The 23,472-nt window shown below is 49.4% G+C and overlaps 1 long non-coding RNA gene across 1 annotated transcript in view; it reads left to right on the top strand.

Moving 5' to 3' along the window:
- Positions 1-472: 472 nt before the first annotated feature.
- Positions 473-23,472, top strand: part of LOC118995448 (uncharacterized) — a 114,682-nt gene continuing 91,682 nt past the window's right edge. The window contains exon 1 of the long non-coding RNA XR_005068272.1: positions 473-538. This is a non-coding gene — a long non-coding RNA (uncharacterized LOC118995448). The remainder of the gene's footprint in view (positions 539-23,472) is intronic.

Genomic DNA, 23,472 nt, shown 5'->3' on the forward strand with positions numbered 1-23,472 from the left:
CGCCACATACGTGTTCGTTTGTGCCTGGACAGAGCTGCCCGGTAGGGGGCAGTGGGGCCTGGAACGCATCCTGTGCTGTGCAGCCAAGCCACGCCCCAGACCTGGCAGGCGAGGCTTTTCCTAATGTGCAAACACGCCAGTGGCGGCCCTACATCAGTGCATTGGGGACTTTTTTTTTCTCATCTCCAGCAGGCACAAATCATACTTAGAAATTAGACTCTTGTGTTGAGGAGAAAAACTGCCAGCACTTACTATATCTGAAGATTCTCCCTAGTCTGTAAAGTGATTTTCAAAGGTGAGCTCTCCTTATGTCTGTGTCCATTGCCTCACGAGGCCTTTAGTACTGTTAATGCCTCCAGAGACGGTTGCCTCTGATTATCCACACGTGTCTACAGTTGAGGACAAAAGTAAAGCCATGAATTAAATCCGACTTCAGGGAATTTTCACTTGTCCTCCTAGGAACCAAGAAATTGATACCTGCTTGTGTGGGAACTCTGCAGTGCCTGTGTGAAAAGCTTGATCATGGTGGCTGGCTAAGGTCAGTCTGTCCCTATCATTCCGTCTGTGTTGGCGCCCTCTAGTGGTCAAATTGTGTGCTCGGTAATTTTGAATGCTCGGTTACAAAGTGTTTTAAAGCCTCGCCTTTGCCTGTTCAAAGGGAGTCACAGATTTCCCCTGCTTGGGTGCTAGCAAACCATGGAAAGGACTTGCTGTCGGGGCAGCAGAGGTGGTTTTGTAAACATACGTCAGACTGAATGGCTATCTATGGCAAAGGGTTTTTTAAAAATTTTGTTTTGAGGTATAACGTCGTATTGTAAAGTGTGCACATTGGAAGATGGTAGATACGCGATGTATATCCAAACACTCAAATCCAAACATTTCCAGCACCTTGGGTGAGGCTCTTTAAAAACTGGCTAGCTTGTGAGCATTCGGGTCTGTTCTGCAGCCCAGAAAGCCACCTGCAGTTACAGAGTCACCACAGTTGCCAACCCAAAGAGACCCTGAGCAGTGACTGGTTAAGTGGCAGCGGAGACAAAAATTTGTCGAGTGTGAGGTTGACTCTAAGGTGGCACACAGGCATCAACAGCCCTCCCCCCAAAGTGAAAATGGCTCACTTTTGTCCCTTTGCTTGGCCGCAGTCTCCGAGCTAATTCTGTTCCAGCTCTGTTCCCTCCCTTCAGTTCAAAACACCCCGACTGAGTGTCACATGCCCAGGAATGTGGGTAAGGGTGGGGAGAGGAAGAAAGGAGCTTCCTGCTCTGGAAGAACTCACGGACCAGCCGAGTTAAAAGCAAAAGGAGGAGCTGGGTGATTCCAAACCACTGGGTTAAGTATGACAATAACAAGAGCTGACGTTTACAGAGCACGTCGTCCGAGTATTTCTGCAGGATGTTCCCTGCATCTCCTCATTTGACCCTTGTTACTGTTGCCCCAGGACAAAACAGCTGGCAAACATGGCAGCCAGGACCTGGCTCCACCACCCACAGCAGCGGTACCTGCCCCCTGCCACTCTCGTGGTTCTCAAGCGAGGCGTTGGAGGCCCAGGCAGGGCAGCAGGGCAGCAAGGAGGTCTGTGGCTGCTTTGCCTGTTGAGCTGCCCAGCAAGGAGCCACCCTCAGCACAGCAGGAAAAAATGCCAGGAGGCGTCTTTTTCCTGACACAGCTCTAGTCCAGCCCACAACTTCCCATCTTACTGACTCGGGCAAAAACTGGCTGCACCATTGAAATACAGCAAAAATTAGCGCAGAATTCACACTTGCCTATTCATTGTTATGGTGCGTATTTCTCCAAATCACAGGCAATCAACAGAATCGGGGGTCAAACGATATTGTAAATCTTTCTGTTGAAATCGGTGTTGTGGGAATGCACCCCCATCAGTGGTTTCTTTTTCTCTGTGTTGAAAGCCCAGTAAAAAGGATTCCTGTGACTTCAGGGAGCTCCAGACGGTTCAAAACTGATCAGTGCAACGGGGCAAGATTTTGAAATCCCACCTGAGGGTGGTGTTTGCATCTGCCTCTCGTCGGATTCCCCAAAGCAGGCAAAGACTCGGGACAAACATGGCAAAGCCTTCTCCCAAAACTGTCAGTGCGGTCTCCTCCCCCCTGAATGTGGGCAGGTCATGTCCATTCACATCATCCTGATGTCTTCACACTCAGCCTCCTCGGAGGACAAGGGCCAAGTTTAACGTAAATTTTATTTATTGCAGGTGAGGTGCAGATGGGAATAGACAATTGTAGCAGGGTCTATAACAGTTGGGGTGGTGTTCCTGTGGGATGGCCCCTTCGAGCCATCGTGGAGGGCAGCAAGGTGCACTGGGAAATGGTGTTCGCAGTTGTTTGTAGAGAAAATAAGGCAGGGACCCTGAGAGGCCGCCCCCAGCCAGGCCCGCCTTCCAGCCAGGCCCGCCCACCTCCGAGGACCCAACGCACTGTGAGCAGTGACTTGGTTTCATCAATTTCACGTGACTAGATCCAGCTTTACTTCTAATTTGTAATTTCGTTATGGTTTCATAACTGTAAAGAATTATTAGCATGAAACTATACATTTGTATTTTTTGTTACCTATTCTTAAAACAAAACGATGAAAGGCATCAGCCTCGTGAGTTGACAGCCCGGAAGTTTCCCTCCCTGAAAGGGTGTCTGTCCCTTGCTCATCCGAGGACGCACTGCAGTGCCACCCTGGGCCTACAGAGGGAGACAAAGGCAGGCTGGCTCCGCCGGGGACACCGGGGAAGGTTATGCACCCCCCTTCCTGAGGGGATGGCACTACATTTCTTGCTGTTTGTTTTCTCTACGCTTTGATACACTTTAAAAGTTGCTACTTAGCACGCAGTTTTATTCTGCATACCTGTGGGAAATGGCATCCTGGTTGATTATTTTTTAATGTGCCTACAGTTAAGTTCACTCTTTGTAATATATAGTTTTATGGAATTTGATAAACATACAGGGTCTTGCATCCCCCACCCCGGCACTGTAGAGAACATTCCATCACCCTAAGAACTGCCCAGTGTGGCCCTTTTGTAGAAAGCTCGTCCCCTCCCCCTAACCCACAGCAACCCCTGACCTACTTTCTATCCCACAGAGGTGCCTCTCCATCACTCCACAGAGATGTGATCATACAACACGTAGTCTTTGGACCTGACTTCTTTCACTTGCAGAAAGTATTTAAGATCCATTGATGTTACTGTGTGTGAATCAATAGCTCATTTGTTTTCACTGCTGAGCAATAGTCCATTATGGATATATCAAGTTTGTTTCTCTATTACCCTGTTGAAGGGCATCTTGGTTGTTTCCAGTTTGGGATAACTATGAATAAAATTGCTGTATATATTCTCATGCACGTTTTTGTGTATAAGAATACACAAAAGTGTATTCTCAACTTCTCAACTCGTCTGGAGTTGAAATACCTGGGAGTAGGGTTTCTGGGTCACGTAGTCAGTGTATTCAACCTCGTGAGAAACCACCCCCACTGTCCTCCAGCTGGGGGGGAGGGGCGGGGGCGGGGCCCCCTGTTGCGCATGCTCAGGTGCAGTGAGAGGGACTCCTGGGGCTCTGCCTCCCTCAGGAACTGGGTTCTATCGGGGTTGTTTGGTGGTGGTGTTTTAGCAGTTCTAAAAAACGTGTGGTGCTAGCACACTGTGGATTTCATTTGCATTATCCTGGTAGCAAATGACGTTGGGCATATTCTATATGCTTATTTGGCATTGAAATCTCAGATTGTTTCTTTTCCTAAGTGTTGAGTTTTAAGATGTTATCAGTTCCGGATGCAAGTTTTTGTCAGATGTGAGTTGTATATATTTTTTTCTTAGACTGTGGGGGGGGGGGAGAATAAGGCCAGGAATACCTTGGAAATCAAAACAAATTGTGAGAACCAAGCAGAGACTTCTAAAAATTTCACTTAAAATGTTTAAAAGGTGATTTGCTGGAGCCCAGAACATACCATGGTCCCACTAGACAGTGTGGGTGTCACCAGCGACCCACTGAGAGGGTCTGGCTGCCCAGCGAGGCTGGGTGTGGGCTGCTCCCTGGACCTGCTGGTGGAAGACACCACAGAGAAGGGAGGGTCCCATCCGGAGACCGGACGCAGTGTGCTCTTCAGGGTTTGCTCCTGTTGCACACAGCACCTTGGGTAGGAGCTCAAGCTCTGGAGCGGAAACTAAGTTTAAATCCCACTCACTGGTTGTGTGACTTCCGGTGAGTCAGGGGCTGCTGTGAGGATTAGATTAGAAAGTGTAGTGCAGAGCCTGTGGAGCTACACAATCAGTGCTGGGTGGTGTGGGCTACACTCCTCCCTTTTAAATACGTAAGCCGTGGTCACTTTCCCCGAGAAAAGGAATGTCTGGTAACATCCAGGGGAGGAACAGAGATTTGCACTTTTATTATTTCCCTTACCGAGAAGAGAGAATTTCAGTTCTTTTGGGGGATTCTGTTAGGTCCAACAAGTAGGTTCCTTTTGTAGGAGTCCCCACAAAATATGGGGACATTGAACTGCCACCTAGCCCTCAGATTCTTGATAGAAAGTGTGGCCCAGTGTTTGAGTCTTTGGGTAAAGGGACTCAGACCCATTCGGTGGTTAGGGGCTTATTGTAAGAATAGACAGACAGGTAAGAATGGCAGGGAACTGTCTCAGCAGCCATGCCTCCTGGAGAAATGGAAGTGAGGGTTATGAGAAATGACGGTTATACAGGAGCTTGGGTCCAGGGGTCCCTCTAGCACGGGCACCTCATTGCCCTTAGAGACCCCTTTCTCGCAGCTCTGCTCCCCAGGGTCCCCACTGAACACCTGGCCAGCTTCTCTGTCAGCTCCCACATCTGCTGCCCGAGCTTCCCTTTCTCTTTGAGATGCACACTCCAGAGAGAGACTCTCTGTGGGGTGTTTCATTCTCCAGTGTAAGGGGCTCCTGTTAGGGAGCTGAGTTCTCACTCATAGAAAGCACTGGAACCCCCAAAGGAGAGAGAAGATGGGGCCCAATTATGTCACCAAATGATGACTCACTGCCTTTATCCTTGCCTTTACTATGTGAGTAAGAGTCTCAGAATTTAATGAGCACCTGCCAAGGATACTAACCTAGGTCCTTGACTCTGAGACTCCTGTCTCTTAGGGGTCGATGGAAGGTTTGTAATGAGAGAGATGAATTTTCTGTTCTTATTCCTCTCCACACAAGCTCATATGCCAAGTTTGAAATCCACATTTCCAATTTGGTAAAGGTTTGGCTTGCAGGATAAACTTCAGGTCAGTGACTGTTAGTTAATTTGTTCGAACAGAAATGCACCAGTCTGTGGCAAGTGCATGCAGTGACATGAGGATCTCGTGGCCTGAGAAGACGGAGGACTGACTCAGTGAAAGTTGCTCTAAGGAGCCCTTCACCTGGACCCTCCCCCTGGGGGGAGGAATAGAACCTAAATGACCATCATTTATTATGTCACCTTTACTTAGCTAACATAGAAATGTCTCCTCAATTTTACAGAAAATCCACGTGAAGGCTGATGTGACCTTCAAAGGAATATCTTTCTTTTTTAAAAATTTCATTCATTCATTTTTAGAGAGAGGGGAAGGGAGGGCAAAGTTGCCTCTCACATGTTGTCAATGGGAGACCTGGCCCACAACAGAGGCATGCGTCCCTACTGGGAATTGAACCAGCGACCCCTTGGTTTGCAGGCTGGAGCTCAACCCACTGAGGCACACCAACCAAGGCAGAATTTTTTTCTTGGTAGCTCTTTCTATAGATTATAAAATTCCTAGATGGTATAATGGCCAGTATTTAAAAAAAAATCAGCAAGGAAGCATTCTCCTTTGTGGTAACAGTAGCAAGTTTATGAGATAAGAAAACAAAAAAATCCCTAGATTTCAGAATAATTTTACTCCAAACAACCAATTAAATATAATTATGTAATCACATATGTAACTCTGGGTTTCCTTTGCTTGCAATGCCCGTAGTTCAAACTCAAAGGGTATTTTCAGGTCCTGTGTTTTCTTTTCACAAAGCTTGGTCAGTGAGTTATCAATCAGAGGCTTGCTGGAAAGCAGGAGCTTTTGAATCAGATGGCTCATTTCAAAATCAGAAATGCCCCCTGTTAGGGGCCTGTGTCCAGACTTTCAAGAGGCAGTTGTCGCTACATTTTAAGTCTGACTTGTATCTTGGGTAAAAGCCACTAAGACGTGTTCCTTGAGATGGTGTGGGTGGGGGAAGCGATAAATATGGCATTTCTATTTTTTAACAAGTAAATTCCAATTCGTATTTGCTAGAAAGTTATAGAACTCTTTCTCACTTAAAGTGTTTTTCCTAAAATGTTTGCCAAACAAAATTATTTTAAATGCAAAGCACAGTTACTCATTGAAGCATTCTGAGGATGCATTCTCCTGAAATATTCTGGGTGATAGGAAAATATTTTACCACTACTAAAAATAATCGCTGCCATTTATTGAAGGCTTACTACCCGCCAGGCATTGTTCTAAGATCTCTACACCCTTCTCTCATTCCCACAATGATAAGAGATACTGTCCCAATTTTCCAGATAAGGAATTGCAGGAAAAAGGAGTTTAGGTAACCAGCCCACAATCTTCCATTTGAGGTGGAGAAAGGATGAACTCATGCGTGACCCTGAGCCACCCCCTTAACCAACAGAGGCTGCAACCAACAGAAGCCCAGGTTCACCGGGAGGAGTGAGGGACGTTTCCTAGTCTGTCTGACATTGAGATAAAATCCACTATAAATTGGATTGTGGAGTTTGAGGTCTCCATCCTCACCCTTGATATCATCCTAGAAACTTATCTCAGCTGGCCCTACTGTTTCTCTTGGCTTTAGACTGGCTTATGGTGGATGGTTGGGAAATGTTAATTGTCTGATGTACAATAGATTCACTCATTATATGGGAGTGAGTCAACTAGTTCCCTCCCTCCCTTTGGGTATTTATAGAATAGCTAATTGAATATTAGTTTAAATGACTTGCATGCAGATATTATAGTTTCAGAAGGGCTACTGAGAAACAGTTGCCGAAATCAGACAATTGGAGGTTTTATAAATATGTTTTATTAATGAGATAGCTGGATTGAAGAGTAAGGCTTCACTGTGGGCATGGTCAGACTCTCTTATGCTTTTCCCCACGTCTAAAATGTTGTACACCACACCTAAGGGAAGGTTGGCTCTGCAGACACACATACACATATGTGCATACACATGTATGCTGTACATTCAGAGCAAAACAGCTGCATCCGCTGTACCTACTATGCCCCCCATCCCAACCAAGTGAGAGCCAGGCCTTCAGACCTGTCCCTCAAAGCAGGTGGGCCCTGCCCCCCCTCGTGACTGCTACCCAAGAGGCAGGAGGTGAGCGCAACACACCCATCCTCTCAGCCAAGGAGACCCAAAAATTCGGAAGAGGGAGAAAGGGCAGCATTCCTCCTGCTGATTCCTCCCAACTTCGCCCAGCAGAGAGGGACGACTTGGCCCTCAGGGGAGAGTAAACAGGGCGGGGTGAGGAGGGGCTGCAGCTACTTCCCAAAGGTTTCAAAAGGGTGAAAGTTCCTATCAGATGGCCCAAGGCCAGAGCCCTGTGAGGGAGGGAGAGGGAAGACCCCTCCAGTGTGGGGGGCTGTGTGGAAGCTCTGAGCTCGCTGGGTGCTGCTTCGGCAGTGAGTTCTTCCTCAGGTAAAACAGAGACACACATCTATGGCTCCTGGAGTGAGGGTTCCTGAAGAGTTGACGGGTTTCTGTGATTTGTATAACCTTTGACCATAGCCTTGTGAGGTAAGAGATACAAACCCACCCGGCAGTAGTTCAGTACCTGGGAATGTGCCCCCCGTGGCATCCTCAGAATGCATCTGTCAGGGAAAGAGACAGGGACAGCTTACTTGAAATAAGGAAGCATCAGAATTAGGGAGCTTTTAATTGATACTGTATTACTTCCGGCACTTTAGGAATTCCCTAAGGAGCAAACCCACCAAACACAACTACAGGATTTTGCTGTGTGTCCTACCCATTTTTTTTGCCCCAAATTTTGAGGGAAAAATAAGGATGCACATTATGCATGGGTATAGTGATTACATACCATGGGTATAATAATCGTGTGTATAATGCACACAAAAACCATGGCTGCACATTATACACAGCTAAACATGGGTAACGGAGGATCAATCTGACCTGGTTTTTCACGTGGCACAGTTGAAAAAGGATTAATATATGTGAATTTACAACCATCTCTTTCCCCACATCTTAAGGATAATTGTCTCAGTTGTTCAGTTCCCATGCCTTTGGTGTTCCAGTCAGGGAAAAGGGTAGAGGGAGAATTGGGAGAAGTGAAGAGACGTAATTTGATTACCTAGGAAAAGGCACAGAGCCGCCTAAGGAAGCAAAGGAAACATCCATCGTTCAAAAAGGATGGCAAGGGAGAAGGAAGGAGAGAGTGACCGGAGAGGCAGCTGGGGCTGGAGACTTTGGAATAGAGGAAGTTGATTAGTTACCATGGACTGCAGACTGGGGGTGGAGAGGGAGGCATGGAGATTTGCAATAGGCGCTTCTGAGTAACCCTCACCATCATCGAAAGAAAGCTTTACTGAAGAGCGCCATCATTCTTCAAGGCTTTGGAATGGGATTTGTTCTTTCTTGGATACCTTTTCACGAGGGGATAGGTTTTACAAAGAAGCCTGGATTTATTTGTATCCTCAGTTTGGATCTTTCTAGAGTGAGTCATCCAGTGGGTACTGGCAAGTGGTGATTGTAAAAAGATGCGCCCGGGAGGTGGCCATAGTGGACACAGGATGTGACGATGGCTCAGGCTCAGAGTGGTGACAAGAATACGTTGGAGAGTGGTCTTCGGCAGAAACCGGAGATCTGCGGTACCATCATCTCTCCGGGCGCTCTTCGCCAGCACACTACCTGTCTCCCGTCAGCCGGCTTCCTTGGCCAACTTGTGAGCAGTCCTTGGCAGACTGTCTTTGGGCCTCCCATCCCAGAGGACGTTTGCTGGACAGGTGGGTGCCAGCTGGCGTGTGCAGTGTCCTGAAAGTCAGTGCGCCGGATCTCAGAAGTGCTGGGCTTCCGGCTCAGCGCAGGTACCAGATGACCCTTCTCCGGTTTGGCCGCAGTTTCCTCCCGGGTAAAATGACAGTCTTGGGAAGGTGATATCAATGATCCCTTTTAGCTCTAACATCCCATGATACCTTTCCAGGTACTCATTGCCTGCTGCAGTGACTGGTGCCGGTTTGTCCTGTGCCAGAGGACTGGCCAGCGCCCCTCCCCCACCCGGGTATCCTCCCAGTTGGACCTAACCGCGCAGGCACAGACCAAGAGCCATGGCTACAGCAGGGAAGCTGCACGCTCCCCGCCCTTACGCTCCAAGCTAACCTGGCGGGGCGGGGGGGAGGCAGCGGGTATCTCCTCAGTGACCCAGGTGCTCCGGGAACCACGGCCCCTACGCGTGTACACACCAGACTGAGAAGCAGAGCTTGTCTCTGGAGCTCAGGCAGTGCGCCTGGCAGGAGAGAGCGGCTTTGTTTTTCTACGAACACGTCTTAGAGCCACTGCAACAGCAGCTGGATAAATATAGGAGGAGTGACGCACGCGATTGGAGCGGATGCGGGTGCGAGCCGGCACGCACAAAGGAGCCGGCGTGCTGTTGACTGCCACGTGGCCCTCACCCTCCAGGCATCGGCGCTGAGGCTCCCACAGCCGGGGAGTGTGAACAGAATGTGGTCTCATCAAACCTGGCAGGAGGGTGGGAGGAGGCCACCAGGGCAGTTACGCCCTCGGCTTTTTGGAGCTTTCTCAGAGGTCGCCCTCTGTCGGCCCACGCTATACATAACCCTGTTTCCCTCGGTGCGCGTGCAAGCTTTCTGAAGGAAATGCCCGAGGTCCTTCCAGTCTCCGTGAAGGCACCGGCTAAGTGGAGTTGTCGAAAGTCCTAGAAAATGAGTGGGGAAAACCAAGCGGGTGTTTTGCTTGGTGTGAAAGGCAAATGCTGATTTGGAAGGTTTCAAGGTAGAGGACATGGGCCAAACTCAGTACTGCCAATTTTTAATTACCAGCACAATTAGCAGCCTGGCTTAACAACAAGCCAATTTTGTCAAGCTCTGTTTGGGAACCAGCGCATTGCAGCAATAACGCTAAACAGATGAACGGCGCAGGGATCATGCCTCACTCCCAAAACCCGTGCCCTGCCTACACAGTGCTGGGCTTGCAGCAGCCCCTGCCACGGGCAGACATCTGACTCGTCCTTCTGGGTGCTGACTAAACTGGCATAAGGGCAGGGATCGTGTCTCTCTGAGGCCATCTGCCCTGTGGTTGATCAGCCCATGTTAAGTAAGCTATGTTAAATCAATGGGATTGCATCAACGGTAACTTCTTGGGACTTAAAAAACCAAAGTCTTCTTTGCTCTCATTATCATTCCTAGTCATGACTGTCATTTGAAATAATTTTGAACTATTTCGTGCAAAGGCATATGACCCCTAAAGGTTACTAAGTGGCCTCTCCTTGGGGACAGGATCTCTGTGGGAGACCCTGTGTCAGGTGCCCGTCGAGTCTTGGGGTGCTTTGGCACAAGTCACCTCGGTAAAAACCAGGCCCAAGAGACTCAGGTCAAGAATGCCCCTCTGGGGTGTGTGAGGTCTCTAAGGAGGACTCGGCCTCTAGGACTGAGTCAGGGAAGCAGAAGCCGTAGGCTTTGACCAGTTCCTGCTCCCGCCGCCCCCCTCCCCAAAGAAGCCTGCCACCCTTTCATGCCTGGGTGCCAACAGGGGTGGATGACTCTTCTCCAGATCTATCTTCAGGGCCACCACTGTGGAAGGAATTGAAGATTCCTCAGGAGAGAGAGAGACCAGGCAGCCCCTCACCCACACCATATCCTGAATTCAGCTCCTCCACCGTAGGACAGGCAGCGGGCTGAGTGCTGTTAATTGCAGAGTCACTGAGAAGAACTTGCCCCCAAATATTGCATCACTTGGTGACTAAATCCACCATTAGAAACCCATCTGTGACAGACAGCCGTTGCTCCTCTTCACGAGTCATCTGCAAACACTATGCGAGGAAATGCCTGTTGTTCCCCACCCTTCTCCTGCCAGTACCTAGGCTGTACAGATTACCAGTCTTAGGCTTCTTTCCCAACTGACTTCCAGTTAGGTGAGGCCAGAGGGAGCCCCTAGCAGGTAGTCAGGGGACTGGGGAAGGGGAGAAGCTGGTGGCATCTCTTGCATTTTCCTCTATGGTTCCAGCTCCCACCAGGCAGCTCAACCGTGGCTCCCGTGTCCTCCTAGTGGTCCAGGCCCTTGTCCCTTGGTACCTCCAGCTCGAGCTGTTCCTAATGTCTGCCTCATCGCCTCTTGCTGGTGCTTCAGCTCTCCCAACCGTTTTGTACTCAGTTTCCCTATTCATTCCCTCTTGTGAGCTACCTGACTTGGGCTCTGTCTTCTCGTCTCAACCCTGACTTATTTAGTCAGAGGGTTAGCATATAAACGCATTATGAGGTAAACAAATGACTTACATCTCTGCAAGGCACGCAGTAGCAGTGAAGTCCTAGGGAGCTCAGGGAAGGACTCAAGGGGAGAAAAGGTGAAGAATTTGCCCCAGGTCTTGTCTACCCTACAAAAGGCCCCTCTGACTCCCATGGTGTGTGGGAACATGAAAACCACTGTCCTGACCGGAGACTCTCAGGCCCTCCCTGACAGGCCTCTGCCCCAGCTGACGCCTGCTCGCTGGTAGCCACGATTCATGAACTCCCAGCTGCAGACCCTGCACATCCACCCCCTTGCCTAGAACAGCATCTCTCCTGCTCATCTCTGTCTACAGGGCTCTCCCTCCTTCTCAGCTGGGCTTAAAGCCTGCAGTCTGGGCGCCCCACACTGCCGCCTCTCCTTCCACAGGTGGCAAATGCAATCTGTGCTTCAGTGCTCATGTACTCTTAGGCTTGTTTTCGCTAGAGACCTTGTCATTGTCATTGCACACGCTGTCTTACGTGCCCCTCAGAAGTTTAAGGTCTCCATGGCTATGAGACCATGCCTGCTGTTTCTCTGACTGCCTGTCCCTTCCCTGAGTGAATTCAGCCCCCCCACCCCCTGGCCCCCACCCCCCAGCTATTAGAACACTTAGCACTGCCCTGCTGTGGTGAACACATACTAATATGCTGCCTAAACAGATTGCCTCGGCTAAGAGGATGGGCTTGTATCTCCCTGTCAGGACTGCGTGCTTTCGCTGGGAGCAAGGCTGGTCCGAACCACTCAGATCTGCTCTCTGTCGGACAGACCCTCCCCAGTGGCGCAGTCTTCAGGCATGAGGTTTGCTCAGTGGTTATTTTTGTCTCCCTGAGCATTGCGTGCTGAAACTACGTTTGCAATGCAGTCCTTTTTGTCCCAGGCCAGACCTCCTGAAGGGGATTCTTGCTGATGGCATCTGTGGTAGAGACGAGCTCATGCCTGGGGAGATAAATTATTTATGGTGAATGGTGCCCTAATGGATTGTGTGATCGATAATGCTTATAATAGGACAGCAGGGGCAATCACAGGAGGGTGAGAATGCACATCCACACCATTCTGAGAAGGCAGGGTCCCCCAGACGGCAAGAGGGAAAAAGGGGCACTCGTGACGTCAACCTCGGAGTGGTTCTGAACGAGGGAGGTGCGGCATTCTCCTTCTTTTTTTAAAGCGACAGGTCAGCTTCTAGCCGTGGAGATTGCTACACCAAAATGCCCCCAATGTTATCCACTTCCCGAAGACCAACATTACTGCTCTCATCTGCAGAGGACAAGTTGGATTTCTCCCTGTGTGTTGGTGTATGGCGGGCCTGCGAGTAATGAAGACATTAGTATCTGTTGCTTAGGGTATTAATTGCTTCAATGCAGTGCTTAGCTTCAGTTTCTAGGCAACATCCAATATCTCAGCAGACCTCTGTGCAGACATATGATCCCAACTCTAAACTTCCTCAAGACGCTGTTTTTTTTTTTTTTTTTTTTTTTTTTTTTGCTGGAAAGCTCTCCTGGGATCTCTAACTGGAATTTCAAATTCAGCTTGTCCCGAACCAGTGGCATCATCTCCACATCGCTCCCCCACCTCCTGCCTGCTACCTTATTGCCCATCGCACCTGCCCCCAAACCCCCGCTTTTCCCCTTTACCTACTGTTACCCTGCTAATGCACCAACACCGAGTGCCTCACCACGCCAGCGTGCTCTTTGCTGTCGAGGCCCAGCTCAAGCGTCAGCCCTCCCCGAGGCCTCCTCTCAGATCTGAACCCCCATGGCGCTTGGGTTTTCTCGCACCACCCAGCACGGTCTAGCTGATGTTATGCGTTTTGTACACGTCATCTCTCAGGCTATACAATGAGCCCCTTCAGGGTTTGGGCCACATCTTAATCGTCTCTGAATGTCCCAAAGAAACAAGCACAACTAGGGTAGACTGACGATTAGTCTGCTGAGTAAATAATCGGATGAACAGATCTACAAGCAGGTCGCGGCAGCTGAGGCAGCGAGTTTATCGTCCTCAGTGCTGTACTCCACTGAAGACAGCAGAGACGGCTGGGGAGGGTTCAGACCACGCCAGAGGAGTTCTAACCGAAAGGTCTCCAAATGCTGTTTCCCTAGGCTGAGCTCCGCTTCCTCTTTCCTAGATTCTCGAAGGTATTTCTGAAGACAGTAAGACTTGCTGGTATCGTTGCCATAGGTCCAGCCGGACTCAGGACCTCGGGCGACGGTCCCGTAGGAAGGCGAGGGAGATCTGGGCTCTTCTGGGCTGGCTTGGGTGTGGAGAATCCATACACACATCCCCAAGGCTCCAGAAAGCCCCAAAGGAAAGAAACAGGTCGGCATCTGACCACAAGCAGTGGAAAGTCCTCAGAGCCACCACAGTCAGCGTCCCCTCTAGTCACTCAGGTGCTCTCATAACAAGCAAGGCTGGTGGTGGGACCGCAGGGCGTGAGGTTTCACTTCCACACACTCACACAGGCCTTGTTGCATCTTTCTGAATTAACTGATGGGGTTGTGTTGACATACAAGGCATAGGGGGACAGAGGCAAAATTACTTTTCCATAGAATTTGTAAGCGGTCATTTCTTCCTGCCACCCCTTCAGTGGGTGCAATCCAGGACACACTCCTTGGTTTAACTCTCCAGCTAAAAGCGCTGCGTGATCTCTCAAGGCAGCTTTCCTTCGAGCTCTAGCAAAGCAGCAGTGACGGATTTGCAGGCGGTTTCTCAGCTGAGGTTTTGGTACCCACCTCACAGTGGGTTCCAACATGTGTGGCAAAATGTCTCCTTGTTACTAGGCACTGTAAGCTCCGGTGTTGCAGTGAGAACTTTAATTTCTATTTTCCCACTTGGGTGGAATGAAGTTTTCAAACGTAAAGTTGAGCTGAGGTCATCTTTAAGCATTTCATTTATTTTTTTTATAAAGGAAATCACCCTTGAATGTATTTAGCTGTGTGATTGCAGTCAGATAAGGACACATCTAAATATTCAGCTGGGTAACTGCGTCTACAACCTGCTTTCATTACTGGCTCCCGATGCTGTGGTGGATAGGAACACCTACCCTGATAATGTCTCTTGATATTCACTTTGGTCTCTTGCAAATGACATAAGCCTTGCTTAGCTTATTTATCTCCCTCCTAATCTTAGCAAATTACCTGATTGTCATTGAGGACGTATCCTTCCTAGAGACACTGTTCAGGATGACTTCAGGACTAGAAATAGTATCTGGCTTATTTTTAGTGCATCTTACCTAAGAATGGTACATGTGAATGGGGAAATGAAAACCTTCGGATTGGCCACTAAATCTACCCAGTCTTACATTGGCTCAGTGCCCATGCCGAAGCTTCAATGTACAATTCCTGATTATTCAATTTCTTCTATTCTTTAAAAGCCAGAATCCAAGAGCACTGTATTTCCTTGATACTTTTTGGTAACAAAATCCTTTTTTTCTGTGTAATTTATTCCTGGTCCATACTAATCTTCAACAGTAAATCATGGATGAGGGCATGAAAAAATGAAAAAAATGAAATGACAAAGACCCCCTTGACCTTGTGTGCTTAGGAGATACAATGACCTCATCTCTTGGTTTTATATTGTGAAAAAGACAGCTCGTTGAAACCATGACCTGAGGTATCCAAAGCCTGTTCCTTGTGCTCTTGGAAGTTAAGCATCTTTTTGGAAACAAACCCACAGAAGAAGGGTGATTATGTAATTCCATGGCCAGTTGACAGTTTATGGAAATATGTGTATCGACATTCAACATAACTGTTACTTCACAGTTGAGACCCAGGCTCTCATTGGATTATACAAGCTAGACAGGATTGGGCAAAGATCTTACCCCGAGAAATTCTGGGGACTACGACCTCCCTTCAGCGGGACATGGTGTTGGTGACAGAGTTCTGGGAGGCATTTAGGAAGAGTCTCTCGGAAGCCAGCACCTGGCTCAGCTGTCTTCTCCCAGGAAACCTACAGTTAGGACCTTGGCCTTCTCCAGTAAACAAGAGGGTCGTGAGGTTGTATATAGCAGTGAAGAATTGGTTGGCTTGGACTTTTGTGAAGCCAATGAGTACCGAAGTGTCAGAGGGAAGACTCTTTCAAATTTCATAGATTCTACCTTCCCCAGAATCCTCAAGGATGGCTTGAAGATGGATTATTTTTTAGCTGAAAGACCCTGGGAAGGAAAATTTGATACCTTACTGTGTTAGGACTGACTAGAAGTAAAAAGAAAGAACGCCAGCAATCTTTCTACTTTGCATCCTTCATCAGATACACTCATCCTCCTCACCTACAACTGGGCCTGTGCCTGCATGTGAAAGGCCCAGGTTAGTTCTCCATTATTCTCCCTGCCCCAAACCCAATTCCACTCTTGGGTGGCAGCTGCCTTTCTCCTGGACCCTGACCTAAACACGCTGCTACTTTATTGTGAGCTTGGTTTATTGCACAAATGTCCCTTCCTCGGTCCCCAGTTTTTTGAGGCGTGTATAATGGAAGAGGATGTCTTCCTAAACCAACCAGCCGCTCAGGCTGGATCCGTTGATAAAAATGTCACCACCATTCAGGAGGTGCCGGTCGTCTGTCTTGACGGGGTGGCCCATTCCAGAAGAAGGCCACCTGTCTAAACACCCGATGTGTTTGAGAACTAGTGGAGACTATTTCATCTGAAAACACCAAGTTAATTCATTTCCTTACAGCCATTTAGTTCGAGGCTAAAGAACAAAAGCAGAATTCCCACTTGCGCCATTGACATTTTCTGCCTCAGAATGATTCCCTCTCAATCAACAAAGTGAGTGCTTTTCAGAGCCTGGGCTTGGTCTGAACAGCACAAGCGAGACCAAAATGCCTTCCATTAGAACCCTCCTGGCACAGACCGTCCTGTAGCCACTCGCTCAGCAGGTCTTGGTGCCTTGCCCACCCACACACCAAGCACAGCTACCCGGCTCGCTGTCCCGTGCTGTCTGAGTCTCCGCCAGCACCCCGCCGTGCGGCTGACTGGTGCTCCTGAGTGCTGGATGTTCCTGTGCTGTGCTTTCGGAGCCCCTGGCTCCGATCGCTGTTGCCTGTTTTCTCGTGTGCAGACGCAGGCAGTCCCTCCTCCCGAGGAGAGCGGGCTGAGACGAGGAAGCAGGAGCAGGAGAAAGGAAGGGAGACGGGAGAGAAGTACGCACCTCTCTGGCACTCCAGCTCTCTTTGTATCTGAACAATTCTGGTTCTTTGTTGACAACGCTTTAGTCCCTGGGAGCCTTATTCAGTCTGAGAATTGTGCGCACAAGTGTGACAGAGAGGCTGCAAAGCACTCACCACACCTGCCGCCTTTTCCTCCTGGACCCTCTCTTAGGTGACATTTCCCAGCCTCTTGAGTCAGATGGAGCTGTGGGACTGAGCTGCGGACAGTGAAAGATGAGAGGAAGCGGTGTGTATTACCTCCCAGGCAGACCTGTGAGACCTCATGTATGAGCCTACATGAGGCTCCGTCAGCAGGCTCAGTGTCACCCAGGGTGAACTTGGGAGCCGTGCATTAAAGACAGAGGCTAGGTCCCCAGGTGACGGGAGTGGGAGGGGACAGTGGACTGTGAAGTGAGTAAATAACCGTCATTGTGTTAGGCCATGGTGACTCTGGGGCTGTCGTTGCAGCGCAGGCCTTCCCTGCCCTGACTAACAGAACCGCCCCCTGCACGGGTCCCAAAGTAGGCTGGTGGCTGCTCTCCCTTTTTTAAAAAAAATATTAGAAATAAAGCCTCCAAACTCATAGATCTTAAAAAAGTCAAATGATATTGTAAGTCTAAGGGGGTTGTGGGGGCGGTGTTCAAATCCCTTAGTCTTAGAATTCATTTGTTACTGGGATTGCTCAAAGTAAGTAAATTCCATGGTACAGCTTTGACATTTCTAGTTTAAGCGTAGATGTGAGCTACAGTAATATTTATTGCTATGGAGTCTGACCAGTGTTCTCTTTAGCTTCTAACTTTAAGGAATTCCCACTGGCAGCTGAAGAGTCCTAATTCCTTGAGAGGGGGAAAAAATGAGAGAAAAGAAAAGCCTGGGGTCCATTATAAACTGTCTTTTTTTCCCGTTATAAATTCACGTGACCCCTGAGTTGGTATTTGGCATTACATTATATGTGTGAATTTTTTGCAGACAAGGCCTAAACTTTACAATACTTTGTATCTCTTACAACAGCTAGCACTGGTTCAACGGTTTAATGGATATTTTAAAATAAAATCAACCCTGTCCGTCTTTTTCTGGCATCCCTTGGATCATCCCTCTATTTAGTCTATTTGCCTTTTTGGCCTCAGGAAAAGGGTAACATAACAGAAATTAGAGAAGAGAGGAGAAACTGATGAGCCACGGGGAGGAAAGGAGGGGAAGGAAGCCCCCAGAATGCAGAGGCTGGTGGTCTCTTAGAACTGTCCCTGTGCCCTGTCCGGAGTTGAGCTGGGCGCAGGACTCGGGAGGGGAGACAGGTGCCCTCCTTCCCCAGCTTGGCTGGTTCTGCCTAGGAAAGGAAGCGGCCTGCAGCCAGGTTCCCAGCCAGAGACCAGGAAGCAATGCAATCCCACAAAAATAGCACCATTCTCATGCCCACCATGGGGCTGGACTCATGTGAGTGGCACAGCAACCGGGGACGGTTTTAGACAGCCTCTCGGAGATTTGCAAGGCCTGGAACTGCGTGCAGGAACAGTTACCTTCCATATGGCTAAGAGGTCCTGGAAGTAGCTTAGAGGGACTTGCATGTGTCTCATGGTCAGGAAGAAAGGTGAGTCAGCAGCCACCTGGGGAAGCAATAACCAAAGACCAGATGGCAAGGTGGACACCTCGGGGGAGGCCAGCACGGATGGTGAATGATGCCGAGGACCAGATGTCCCCTTCCAGGACCTGGCACTGTGTAAGCCTCCACAGTGGGCCTGAAACCCAGGGAAAGATGGGAGCCGAGAAGCCAAATTAATTGGAATTAAATTTTTGCAACCCCAGAGGAATGGAGGCTTAAAAAAGAAAAAAAAAGATAAACAAAGAATTATATTTCTGACACACCTATGTGAAAGAGGTCAGATACCTCTTATGTGTGATCCAAGAAACAGGGTTTTTTAAAATTAACCTAAAATAAAAGGCAAAAGGATGTGACTAGTACCATGATTTCAGGAGAAATGAAAACCTCAGTTTCTCCCTTACTTCTATGCTAATGTACAAATTCCCACCATTATAATGTTTTTTCCCCCTTAGATTTAGAATTTTTTTCTTAAAATACAGATGCTATTGAGGGATGTTACCTTATTAGTCACTTATTTGTTAATGTAAATCAGCTTATTCTATGTTTTTCTGACAGCAGGGTGCAAGCGAGGACCGTTTTCTAGGTAAGAGGTGGAGGGAAAGAGGGTGAAGGACGGAGAGAAAGGAGAGCGTGGAGAACAGCCAGGGAGGAATGAATCAAGAGCCAAATAATGTCATGGGGGGAGCGGTACCTCTGAATACAAACTCTGCCCACCTCATAATGGGAGGTAGGAGCAGCACGAGGGTGGAGCTCGCTCTGTGCTGCCCTAGGTGGCTGCCCCTCCTGGGGAGGGGCTGGGCGTGTCTGCTGCATCCTTAAGTGCTGCCATGGCCCAGATGCCTAGCACAGCCCACACCCTCTGCCCTCCAGGGGGCTCGTGCACCTGACAAACTAAGGGACTCATGAAGCCCGACAGCACACCCGCAAGGCAGGTGCGCATTAAATCAATTAAGCACTGAGAAACGTTATTGCAGTATAGAGATGGTGCTCCTAACAGGCCCCAAATACGATTCTGGAAAGTCCCAGGGCTGGTGGAAGAATGGCTTGCTCTTGAGGAGTTAAATCAGCCCTTTGTGCCGTGAGGCTGCGGCAGGAACGAAGCATATAAAGCAGGTGTTCGCTGTGACATGAATCTGAAAAGTTAAGCCGGGGAGAAACAGGTAAATGAAAGCGAATGTAAGACCTAAATCCCACAGCAAGGCCGGTGGCAGGAAGAGTCAGTCACCCGGCAGCCGCAGAAAGATATTTATGAAGAACGAAGAAAAACAATGCCCCGTCTTTTGTGTACAAGGAGTGAATGATTATGTTTCTTTATTTCACCATGACCTTGTGATACTGAGCAGCCTCCCTTTAGACAACCAGTGTTGACATCAGCCACACGCTCAGATCAATAGGCATTTCATAGCATGTCGAGAAACTGTTGTCGGAGGCAGAGCAGGCAACCTGCTTACCTCGTCCACCCGCCATGCCACCCGCCCTGCCTGGGGTTCAGGATGTGGAAGCGGTCAGCATCTTTCTGCAGCATCCGAGACTGAGGGTTTCCACCGCAGTTCAGGGATGAGCCAGTCTCTGGGTTATTTTCCACTAACCCGGGCACACGGCCATTCATTAAGTCTGGAGATAAATCCCGCACAAGGCCCCAGGGGCACTGTATTTGCTTTGCATGGTTCTAATTCAGGGCATCCAGCTAGAAAAGCCAGCCACTCTGCCCTTTCCGGTGCTGAGGAAATAAACTGTTGCTTATTTTCAGCCTTTCTGCCTTAAGAGATGGCCCACCGCTAGTTTGGGATTTTCAAAAAGCAGTTCTCAAAAAGAACATGTTCATTAAACCCATTTTGGATTTGATCCTGGTGAATATTGATGCCCGTGGGGGTCGTGAGGCCCCCGCCTCCACTGTGAGGAGCCTGCCACAGTCAGGCACGGATTCTCACTAGGCAGGGTGGGGGCTCCCCTGTTGGAATTGCACAATGTGCTGGGAGCAGTGAGTCTGAGGTTCTCATTGTCCAGGGATCACCCAGGGAAATCCATGTTCCTGGGCCTGGATCCCAAAGGTGCTGATTAAACAGGCATGTGAAAGGGAGCCAAGGGTCTGCATCTTCATAAGCTACCCAGGTGGTTTTCCTGCAGGTGGCGGTCTTGTGAACACACTGAGCCCAGCCCAGCCAGCAGGCAGGGCCGCAGAGGACAGAGCAGTTCCTTGTTGTTCTGGGGGTCCCCTCCTCTCCCTGCTTTCACACTGACTCTCAGCCCTGGCTCTCGGGATCCTTCCTGCCCAGATCTGTTCTGCCCCTCCATGGCCAGGTCCCACCTGGCCAGCCCAGCTGTGACCACTGTCCCCTTCTGGAGAGCGTGCATCTGTGTGGCTCTGATCCCAGTGTGTGGCAGCATGTGGCAGATGTCATGGTCACATGGGGGGGTGGGTGCTGTGATATTTAGGGCTTTAGTGCTTTTCCCCCAAGGTCTAGGCCACCACAGTTCCTTTTTTCCAGTACTTTATCCTTTACCTGACAACCACAGGTACCAGACATAAGCTCCTACCAACTCCCACCCCGTGCAGACCTAGAGGGGAGGGATCTTCATCACTACAGGATAAGTATTTTCTTCAAGAAGGAAGGAAATATACTGCTAAAATCTCCCAATTATCTGCACTAATGAAGAAAGCCATGACACAGATAATCCAATTATTTTTCGCTTTGAAATTAATTGCATGGTTTCTTGACAGAAGATGTGCTTCCGAACTGTGCCTTGTTTTTACTGGTGGGCGGCTGCTATTGCCTGAGCCGCACGCCAGCTGCTTGCGTGCTGACAGGGAGAACGTGGGGTGGCCGGGACAGGTCAGGTAGGATTTGATTGCAAGCTTATTATGATAGCCACCTTTAGGCACAGTGTGCAAGCTCTCAAGTCACAGACCCAGACAGTTGGGCAGAGAAAACCTTAGACAACTAGTAATTGTAAGAGGCAGAGAATGGACTGGTAACTACTTCTCGCTGTGCCCAGATCACTGAAGGGGAAGCAACTGTGATACCAGCACCGATGGGGATGGCATCACCAGTTCTGTCCATCTCCAGGACAGTGTCGCCAACATGTCAGGTTGTGGGCCGTTGCGTGGTGTGGCTTGTATGGTTCCTTCTCGCCATGAAATTCCATGACGCTAGTACTGCAGACCCTGTGGTCAGATGGGGGACCGGAAATGAGGGTGACCCTAATATCGTCTCCAGTAGCCGAAGAAACAGAACACAGCCACTGAAATTGCTGCCGTCAGAATTTGGACTCATCTCCTCCAAGTTTTTGAACAGGAGAACTCAGTCGTTCCATTAGCCAGTGAACACGCACCCAAGTGAAAGTTCCAGGGCCCAAGGACCTTCCAGGCAACGGGCAGGGTAATTAGGCGATTAGACAGAGAACCGCATTCATACGTGCAGGCAGCGTGCGTGCTTAGGCGCACACTGACGCAGTAACGTCTTCAATCAGGAGTCGCTTCGCTTTCCTGTCGGCATCGAGCACGTCTGCAGGAGGTGAGCCGAGACGTGTCCGGCAGCACTGCGTTCTCCTCGGCACCTCTCCCTGGTACTGTGGTGCCGCCTTCTCCTGTTCCAGGTGGACGGAGCAAGGTGGAAGCTGGGGGGAGAAGCGTTTTCTAAGTGGGGTGACCTGGACTGACACATCTGAAAAGTGCCTGGGACTGCCACTCTCAGGTGACTTGGTGCTTTGGAATAGTCGTGGTTACCATACCTACCAGTGTGGGCTTTAGGCTCCGGTTATAGGTGTCTCTGGTTTTAAGTACTTTAGACCCCAAAGGGTTTTCTTTAGCTTATTCCCAGCTTAACCAGAGGGGTAGACAAATTATGACTGAATGGGGCAAAGCTAAGTTAGGAGTTGGTTTCTGGGGACTCCTTTACTCTAACTCTTCTGCTGCCTGGTAGTGTCTCCTTTCCAGGACACCAAGGGGCTGGCTCTCGCTCTGCTGTCCTCTTGATAGCTCTCTCCACCAGTCCTGTGAGTGGGGTCGCTCTCCTGTCACATTGGCACAGACATGCACCATGCAGACCTCCTTCTAAGAGACCTGGCTTTGGGAGCATAGCTGATGGACAGCCCAGCTCCTGCCCCTTTGGCTCAGCTATGGGTTCTGGACTGCTCCCAGTCCGTGAGAGAGAATGGCCGGCTTACTAGACCAGCCCACTCCTGCCTAACTTGGAATTCTCTAATGAGCAACATTGGATCAGGGCCTTCCCATCAACCTGGTCCAGACTTACCTAGAACTGCAAGGTGGTCCAGAGCTCTTCCTACTCATTCCTTCCGTCCCTCTGTCCTTCCGCAGGTGACAGACCCATGCTGCTGACTGCAGGCTCTCACTGCCTTCTCCTTCTCCTCTTTTATTGTGTGGCTGTTTACTCCAATGAACATCCCATACATCCCAGCCTGCATGCACATCTGCTGCTCAACATACACAGCAGACACCACCAGGCGTGGTCTGAGAAAGCTGGCAGTGAGATGGGGTTTGCGACTGGGTTGTTCACAACCTGGCTGACAAGAAGGACATAACCTACGTCCTTGTCATGAGTTACAGGCACTCCCTGGCACAAGGTGGCAGCCCAGTTGTTGACAATCTCATGTGTGGTTACCTAGGAAAATATTCTGATGGGGGAGAATGCCCTTGCCTATGCAATAGCTAAGAAATTTGAAAAGACGTGGGCGGAGGGGGAACATGGCCTACAGGGACGGAGGAATTTGCTTGTCGCTGCTAAATTGTACTGGTGGCCTATAGGGGAATAATGAGAAATTGAGAGCCGTTAACATGCAGATAAAAGCTAAGTGTGGGAGCCAGAGCGCCTTGCTGGTAGTGTTATAAAGAGGCTTTCATTCCCCGCAGTGGAAAGGCAGGCACAGTTGAAGAGCCAACTCAACATCTGACAGTTAGGACCACAAAGCCCTGGCGATGTTGAAATGCTCAGCCAAGGTGGGTCTGTTACGGACTAAGGGCCCCGGCTGAGAAAACTTAAGACCCTACGGTGACATCTGAGTGGATACAACCAAGTATTTGATTCTTCAGAGTTTCCTGAACCATCGGAGCTTTCAGGGGCACCCCCCCTCCTCACCCCGAGTAGAAGCTAGCATGTTTCCAGTTCAGAAATGTGCTGTAGAGTCCTCCGCAAGGTGCTTCCCTCAGGAGCTGTCCTATCTTTTATTCTGGCTGCCAGGATAGTAACTAAGATTAAATTTCAGCATAATCTAGATGGGGATATACTGTGTTGGATAAGGAAAGAAAG

This window comes from Sturnira hondurensis, unplaced genomic scaffold (genome assembly GCF_014824575.4).
Source record: "Sturnira hondurensis isolate 20B ecotype Veracruz unplaced genomic scaffold, ASM1482457v3 Scaffold0010128, whole genome shotgun sequence".
NCBI lineage: Eukaryota > Metazoa > Chordata > Mammalia > Chiroptera > Phyllostomidae > Sturnira > Sturnira hondurensis.